At 45.8% G+C, this 8,167-nt stretch overlaps 1 protein-coding gene across 1 annotated transcript in view; it reads left to right on the top strand.

Moving 5' to 3' along the window:
• Positions 1-8,032: 8,032 nt before the first annotated feature.
• AEN (apoptosis enhancing nuclease) overlaps positions 8,033-8,167 on the top strand; it is an 11,314-nt gene continuing 11,179 nt past the window's right edge. Inside the window, exon 1 of the mRNA XM_010856706.1 lies at positions 8,033-8,108. The gene's annotated coding sequence lies outside the window, so the exon portion shown is untranslated. The remainder of the gene's footprint in view (positions 8,109-8,167) is intronic.

Below are 8,167 nucleotides of genomic sequence, written 5' to 3'. Positions count from 1 at the left end.
ATTGGGTTGGGAGCTGTACTCCTTTAAGGAACCCTAAAATTGCAACCGCTGCTGAGCTCACGTTTGCCTCTGCCACATGCCAGCTGTGTGACCTTTGGCCAGGCACTGGACCTCTCTGAACCAATTAGCCCTTCACGTCCATCCAGAGGTCGCTGTCTCAGCTCCTTTGAACTGGCTCTCCTAGTGCCCATTTCCTGCCTCTTAAATTCTCTTTATTCCAATCCTGCCTGAAGCAGGTGGGCAGCCACTCCTATTAGAAATCTCATTCACACTTGGGAAGGCTGCAAATTGTTGTCACTCAGCAGGTGCGTGCCCTTCACTGGAGGAAAGGGGGCTGGACTGGGTAGAAGGGGACAGAAGTGGAGAACCGGGAGAGGAGGGGGATCAAATCTCTCCCAGGCAGTCTTCAGTATCCAGGGCTGCTGTGGAGACAGATGGGAGAGAGATCCTGCCTCTGTGAAACAAACATCTGGCAGGGTGGGTCGTGGGTGCTTTCCTGATTTGAGAGATGGACAGGAGTGCTGCTGTTGCTAGGGGCAAGGTGCAAAGTAGAGGGAGCGAGGCACTTCCTAGGGGGTGGGTAGGGGTGCCTGGCTTCCAATTCAGACACACCCCAGTTCCAATCCTGGATGCATCACTTAGTAGCTGTGTGACTTTGAGGCATCAAAGAGATGTGTGACTTAACATCTCTGAGCCTCAGATGTCTTAATTATAAAATGGAACTGATCATGTCCACCTTGTTAGGTTATGATAATTAATCAAGAGAGGTGTCATAATATATAATGGCACATGTAAATACTCAACAGTAGTCTCTTGGCCTCTTGTTTCATAGTTTTTCTCTTCTGGTATCTGAGGGTACCCACAGGTCCCCTTCCTTGAACTAGGAACGAATGAGATCCACCATGTGTTGAAAGTGTAAGTCGCATCTGACTCTTTGTGACACCATGGACTGTAACCCACCAGGCTCCTCTGTCCATGGGATTTCCCAGGCAAGAATGCTGGAGTGGGTTGCCATTTCCTTCTCCAGGGGATCTTCCCAACCCAGGGATCCCATTTAAATGTTTATCCTTCCCCCCAGATCAGTATTTTGCCCACTTCAGGAGGCTCAATATATATCTAAAGAACGACTATAGACCAAGTTTCCCACCTCCCTTTCCCTTCCCCCACTTTCCCGTTTTAAAAATGCAGAAACCAAGACTTGGGTTGTTTGACTTACCTCTAAGTTACTCAGAAAAACAGACAGCTTATTACTTCTCAAGGTAACTTTCTAGGAGTCTCAGAACACAAAATGGTTCTTAATCCAAGGATCAGGTATCTGGGGTCCCTTATCTTAACTGCATCACCCGGGTTTTTTGTAGCTAGCAGCCCGATGAGCGCGCACGTTTCCAAGGATGAGCAGGGAGGCAGCGCCCTCTGCTGGGTCCTTCAGGTATTTGCGCTTTAGCGCCCATTCTCAGTCTTGGGGGCAAACTAGAACCACTTGGTGACCTTTTGGCAAAACTAATACAATTATGTAAAGTTTAAAAATAAAATAAAATTAATAATAATAATAATAATAATAAAAATCTCCAAAGTTCAGTTCACATTGCGGGCTAGTCACATCGGAATCTTGGGGGTGTCACCCAAGTGCCAACATTTTTTAAAACTCCGCAGGCAATTCCAATGTTCAGCCAAAACTGAGGAATAATTACAGATGAATTTTCTAAGTGAAGAAAATATAGCCTAGAATGGAAAAACTTACGGTGGAGAATAAAATTCCCCTGGATCAAACCTTGCCAGTTTTCTATTAAAAATCAGTCATGTGGGGCTTCCCTGGGGGCTCAGTGGTAAAGAATCTGCCTGCAAACGCAGGAGACAGAGGTTCGATCTCCGATTCTGAAAGATCCCACATGCCATGGAACAACTAAGCCCCTGTACCACCACTACTGAGCCTGTGCTTTAGAGCCGTGAGCCGCAACTGCTGAAGCCTGAACACCTTAGAGCCTGTGCTTCCCACGAGGGAAGCCACTGCAGCAAGAGGCCTGCGCACCTCAACTGGAGAGTAGCCCCCGCTTGCTGCAAGTAGAGGAAAGCCGTCACAGCAGCAGAGACGCAGCGCTGCCAAAGATAGATATATAAATGAAAAATCTGTCATGTGAGACTTGACACGGTTCTAAAAATACTGGAAAGTCTCAGGAGTTGGGGGTGAGGTAGGAGATAGATGGGCTTCAGGTTGGGAAATTCTGAATCAGCCAGCCTCCTCTTTGCATTTCCTGAGATAGGTGGGCTCCAGTAGAGGAATTTACAATCAGCTCCCTGTTTGCTCTTGGAAATGGAAGTAACAACAGAAACAGGGTAAATAGCCAGTCCTTGTCTCTTGTAAACACCTCAGGGGATAATCATGGCGAGGACAAGGAGAAGCGAAAACTCTGAGTAAAGGATAAAGGAAATACTACACATGGGCAGAAAGGTTCCTTGGAGTCAAAAGACAGGATAACTCCAGGCCATAATGGGTCTTGCTCCTCCCAGAAGCCCTCACTTTGAGATCCATCTTAGTAAGGTGTGCGTGTGCACCCCAGGGGAGGGTCCTGAGACAAATTAACCAGAGTGGAGCGGGTGGTACAAAGCAAGATGATTGGCCTGAGGGAGGACAAAGACCTAGAAAACTGTCTCCTTACTTATAAAAGATTCAAACTTCAAAGGTGCGGCTGTCTCTCCGAGGTCACCCAGGTGTCTTTCCACACGTACTTTTCTTTTCAATAAACTTTTTACTTTGCCCTTTACCTTCTGTCTCCTTGCCTGAATTCATTCTTGAGTAGACAAGCAAGACTAGGGACCTAGCCCTAACTGCTTGCTCCTGTGGTCCAGTGGTTAGGACTCCCAGTCTGGAAAACTAAAGACCTTGCTTCCAGCTACCACTTGCTGCCGCTTACTGCTGCGTGCCTCTGAAATCAGGGGAAGATATAAAGGTGCCACAGATAGATCCAAAGTCACTGTTGGATCAAGAATGCTAGTAGAGCAGGAGTGTGCTTGAATAGAATGAGTAAGATACTTACATCGGCTCCCAGAGTTGTGCCAGCTTCATACCCTCTAACACATCAGATTTTAAACTTGAGGATGCATCAGGAAGCTGTCAATCAGGTTGTTAAAACACAGACCGCCTGGGCCCCACCCACCCCTGAATTTCTAAGTCAGTGGGTCCAACCTGTTTCCAGGCGATGCCTAGGCTGCTGGTTGAGGACCACCCTTAGAGAACCACTGCTGCAAACAATGGCTGGATGGACACCCACCCTCCTGTCTGCACTGGGTCCAGCTACATGGGAATCCCTATAGGATCCCAGATAGTCCTCAAAACAGGCATGAGGGATTTCCCTGGTGGTTCAGTGATTAAGACTTTGCCTTCCAACGCAGGCGGGTGTGGGTTCAATCCCTGGTCGGGGAACTGAGATCCCCAATGTCTTGCAGCCAAAAAACCAAACCATAAAATGGAAGCAGTATTGTAACAAATTCAATAAAGTCTCTAAAGATGGTCCACATAAAAAAAAGAAAAAAAAGTCTTAAAAATAGGCACGTAAGGAAGTCAGAATGGTGCTTCGAGAGTGTGGCTTGATGGTTTGTAAGGGAAAACACAAGTCACACATCTCAAGTGCTGCTTGATTGACAAGGTAGAGGGAGAAAGGGCAGGACTTGGATCATGGGCTTTCCCTCATCAAGCCCAGCTCAAAGGGGTCTGTTAGAGAGGAGCCCCACTCTTTGTGGAAGGAGGAGGTAGTTTCATTTAAAGAATGGGAGGGTGAGAGCCCTAAAGTTTGGAGTTCACAGACAAGATATGCCAGTATTGGGCCATCCATATTGTATACTTGGGGACTTCGAACTTTTTTGCTGGATAATGTTTTGTCATAACCCATGATAGTTACAAAAGATGTATTGGAAATATTGACATCTTTTTTTTTTTTTTTTTTAACGTGTCTGTATTCATTGGAAGGAGTGATGCTGAAACTGAAGCTCCAATACTTTGGCCACCTGATATGAAGAGCTGACTCATGGGAAAAGACCCTGACGCTGGGAAAGATGGAACGCAAAAGGAGAAGCGGGAGGTAGAGGATGAGATGGGTGGACAGCATCACCAACTCAATGGATATGAGTTTGAGCAAACTCCAAGGGATTGTGGAAGACAGGGAAGCCTGGCATGCTTCCTCGGGGTCCCAAAGAGTCGGATGTGACTGAGAGACTGAACAGCGGGGACTTCCCTGGAGGTCCAGTGGTTAAGACCTAGTCTTCCCGTGCAGGAGGTTTGGGTCTGATCCCTGGCTGGGGAGCTAAAATCCCACATGCCTAGTGGCCAAAAAACCAGAACATAAACAACATAAGCAATATTGTAACAAATTTAATAAGAATTTTCAAATGATCTATGTAAAAAAAAAGTCTTTAAAAATTTTTAAAGATTTGTTTCAAACTGCTATATATATCATAGTAGTTTGATACCAACATTAACCATTTTTTTAAATACATGGAAAAAACTCTTATTGACAATGTTAAATTTTATCTGAGCCCTGTGCACCTAGAAAACATCAAAGGTGAAGAAATTTCCCCTATCCTTTTGTGTTCCAGAAAATAGTTACTGCAAAGAAATACGGTGCCCCATATGACTGCGGTAAGACTCCTGGATTGAGTCCTGGCACCGCCGCTCCAAATTCCTATTCTTTGCCTCTTTGGTGATTAACTAAACTGTTGGACCTATGGATCAATTGGAATAAAATGCTTATAACCAAACATTGGTTAAGCTTCTTTTCTTCCCTCAGGTCCCTTGAACTTTGGCCCACCCAGAGCCAGTTTATTATCCCTCTGGACCCCTCCAGAGAATAAGCTGGCCTCAGGGTGAAACAGAGAAGACAATGGCACCCCACTCCAGTACTCTTGCCTGGAAAATCCCATGGACAGAAGAGCCTTGTAGGCTGCAGTCCATGGGGTCACTAAGAGTCCGACACGACTGAGCGACTTCACTTTCACTTTTCACTTTCATGCATTGGAGAAGGAAATGGCAACCCACTCCAGTTCTTACCTTGAGAATCCCAGGAACAGGGGAGCCTGGTGGACTGCCGTCTATGGGGTTGCACAGAGTCAGACACAACTGAAGCGACTTAGCAGCAGCAGGATAAAATAATCTCCAAATCTAATATCTACTGATATAAAAGGATCTGGTCACTCTTGCTTCCACAATGTATTCTTTCTGGCCCTGTTTTCTCCTCCCTATAAAAGGAAACTCTTTTTGCCTAACTCTTAAGAATTAGCAGAGCATTTATTGCAGTAAATCTCTCCTCCCAATCATCCACCCTACTAATCCTTTTAAATAGTTTCTCCTTACTTAATCTGGATTTGTTTTTTTAATTTCTATGCAACATTCTTTGTTCTTCTTCAATTTATATTTCCATTCACCTTCTGCTATGGCGTTTTATCCTAGCATCATCTATTTTCATGTTTGGTAATAATTTCTGGAGAACCTGATCTCATTTTAATGCCGCAAAATTATGTACATCCATTTGAACTTGTTAACACTAGAAAAATGTCTTGTGACCCATAAAGTTTCCAAGCGTGATTCTTTTTTCTGTCTTGTGACCCATAGGGGTCTAAGTGTTATATTTTTTCCTTCCGGATTGAGATATTGTTGCATTATTTGTATTGCAAGTCAGCAAATGATAAAACACAGCATTTCATTGTCCAAAAATAATCTTTAAACATAAAAAGTAAATTTTCACCAGAAATGCCATTGGAAATGTGTCCCTTGAGGAGATGGATTGAACCAGTTATTTTTTCCATTAAGTTTATAAATCCAGGGATGAATATACTTTTTGCGAGAATGAGAAAGAGTTGGGCCTTCCAGTTTGTTTTTATGGATATAAGCACTAATAAACATTGTTCAGATAAAAGACAGAAGTGGAAGGAAGTTTTCCTAGCAACGTCTCTCAATTCTTTTGATTCCTGATCATTATCCAGCCTCAAAACAATATTTTTAATGACCTATTAGCTGAAAACATGATTAAATCCTCCTTGGATCATAGCGAAAGCAAAGAATCAGAAACCAATAGACTTGTAGAAGGGTTTCTTGCCAGTCCTGGATAATAACCCACTGTTATTGTTGCTGTTCAGTGGCTAAGTCGTGTCCAGCTCTCTTGTGACCCCATGTAGCCTACCAGGTTCCTCTGTCTATAAGATTTCCCAGCAAGAATACTGAAGTGGGTTGCCATTTCTTTCTCCAGGGGATCTTCCTGACCCAGGGATAAAACCCATGTCTTCTGCTTGGCAGATGATTCCTTACTGCTGAGCCACCTGGGAAACCCAATTCATATTCAGAATTGGGAGACTCCTTTATTTCCTAGGGTAATGTTGCAGAGCAAAGTTTAGACTGGGTGTGTGTCTGTGACTTTCCTTTGTAAAGTGGGAGACAGCTGGTTATACAAGGGGAGAGGGAAGCTGTACTCTAAAGACTCCAGTTCCATTCTCAGGTCTAGTCCCATGGGAGTCAAGGATCTGGTAACTGACTCTATTAAAACCCTTCCTGTCCCCAGAGTTGCCTCTGACAAAGTCACCTTGTCTGAAAACAGCTGCTCTGCATTCCTTCCCTTCTCTGTCTGTCCTCTCAATGTTGCCTCCTAGGGAGCTCAGGAATCTGTCCCAAGCTCTTCATCCTCCTTACCTAGCACTCTGGCTGGTCTTCTCACATGGTGCAGTGGTAAAGAATCTGCCTGCCAAGGCAGGAGACACAGAGATGCAGGTTTGATCCCTGTGTCTCGAAGATCTCTGGAGAAGGAAATGGCAACCCACTCCAGTATTCTTGCCTGGGAAACCCCGTAGACAGAGGAGCTGGTGGGTTACAGTCTATGGGGTTGCAAAGAGTCAAACACAACTGAGCAGGCACACACACATGCCACTCTGGCCATTAGGATCTTATCCTGCCTTAGAGTCCACAGTCACCCTGCTCCCACTCCTCTTTCTCCAGGCATGGTCCATTCCTCTCATACTGCAGCCAGAGTGAGCTCCCTCAAATGTAAATCTGCTGGTGAACCAGCTCTGGCTGAAACTCTTTCAGCTCCCCCAAACTGTCAGGAATCTGAGTAGGAATGCTTCTCTCTCTAGCGGCCTTATCCTCTGTCCTGCTTCCCTTAAATCTGTATTCTGATCAGAAATAGGCCCAGGTACCCCTGAGCCTCTGGTTACCTTGCGATGGCACTGATGCTTGCAAAATGGAGCTAGAAGGAATCTGACTTCTTAGGTAAAGGTCTTGGTTTGGATTCGAGCTGTTTTTCCTTAATTTCTTTAAATGTCAATCTCCTTAATTGTGAAACAGAAATAGTATCTCAAAGAGTTCATTAGACTAAATGGGTGTATTGCCTGGCATATTGTTAATGCTCAATAATAAATGCAAGCTCTTTATTATTGTTTTTATTATTCACGTTGCAGTAAGTTAGCTGTTAACCTCTGTTACTGTGCCGAACTGTGAGCAACTAGAATCTCCACCAACTGAGCTTATTCTATGTATCCCATTGCGGAGCCCATGGTAGGAACTTATTACTTATGAATAAAGTACTGCAAAAGGATCAGTGAAAAAAGTAGCGCCGAAGAAGCAATCCTAATTTAAAAAAATCTTTCTTTAGTGCTTATCAGGTATATTATTATTTCACCCGGTCTCCTCAGCACCGGAGGAGGTAGGGGCCACCTTCTTCAAATGTGGGTGTGTACACAGTAAGTCATTCTGCCTTTAGTGGCACGGAACTCATAAGAGTCCACATCCTCACCCAGGGAAGGGGATGAATTGGAGCCTGGGGACCTAGGTGGGAGCGGACCCTGGCGAGAAAAAAGGCCACAGTCCCCTCCAGTCGGCTTTAAAAAGTTCCGCGGGCGGGGCCCGCCTGGGCACAAACCACGCCCCTCTGGGAGTCCCCGCCCCTTATGCTCCCATTGCCAACCGGCAGCGAGCTAGGCTTCCGACCAATCAGAAGAGGCCTTAGGCGGGAGCTGCCGTCCAGCTAGCCAATAGGCGGGCGGCCGCGGCGGGGCTTGCCCGGGCGTGTAGCGGCTGCCGGCTCCCTGGACGCCACGTGCTGGCGTGAGGAGACTCGCGGGGCTTTCAGGTGAGCTCGGGGACCCTGCCGGGGATCTCGGGGTGGGGCTGGCTGGCGCGACATGTCCA

This window comes from Bison bison, unplaced genomic scaffold (assembly GCF_000754665.1).
Source record: "Bison bison bison isolate TAMUID 2011002044 unplaced genomic scaffold, Bison_UMD1.0 scf7180017854385, whole genome shotgun sequence".
Classification (NCBI taxonomy): Eukaryota; Metazoa; Chordata; class Mammalia; order Artiodactyla; family Bovidae; genus Bison; species Bison bison.
This window is presented reverse-complemented; position numbering and strand designations above follow the sequence as displayed.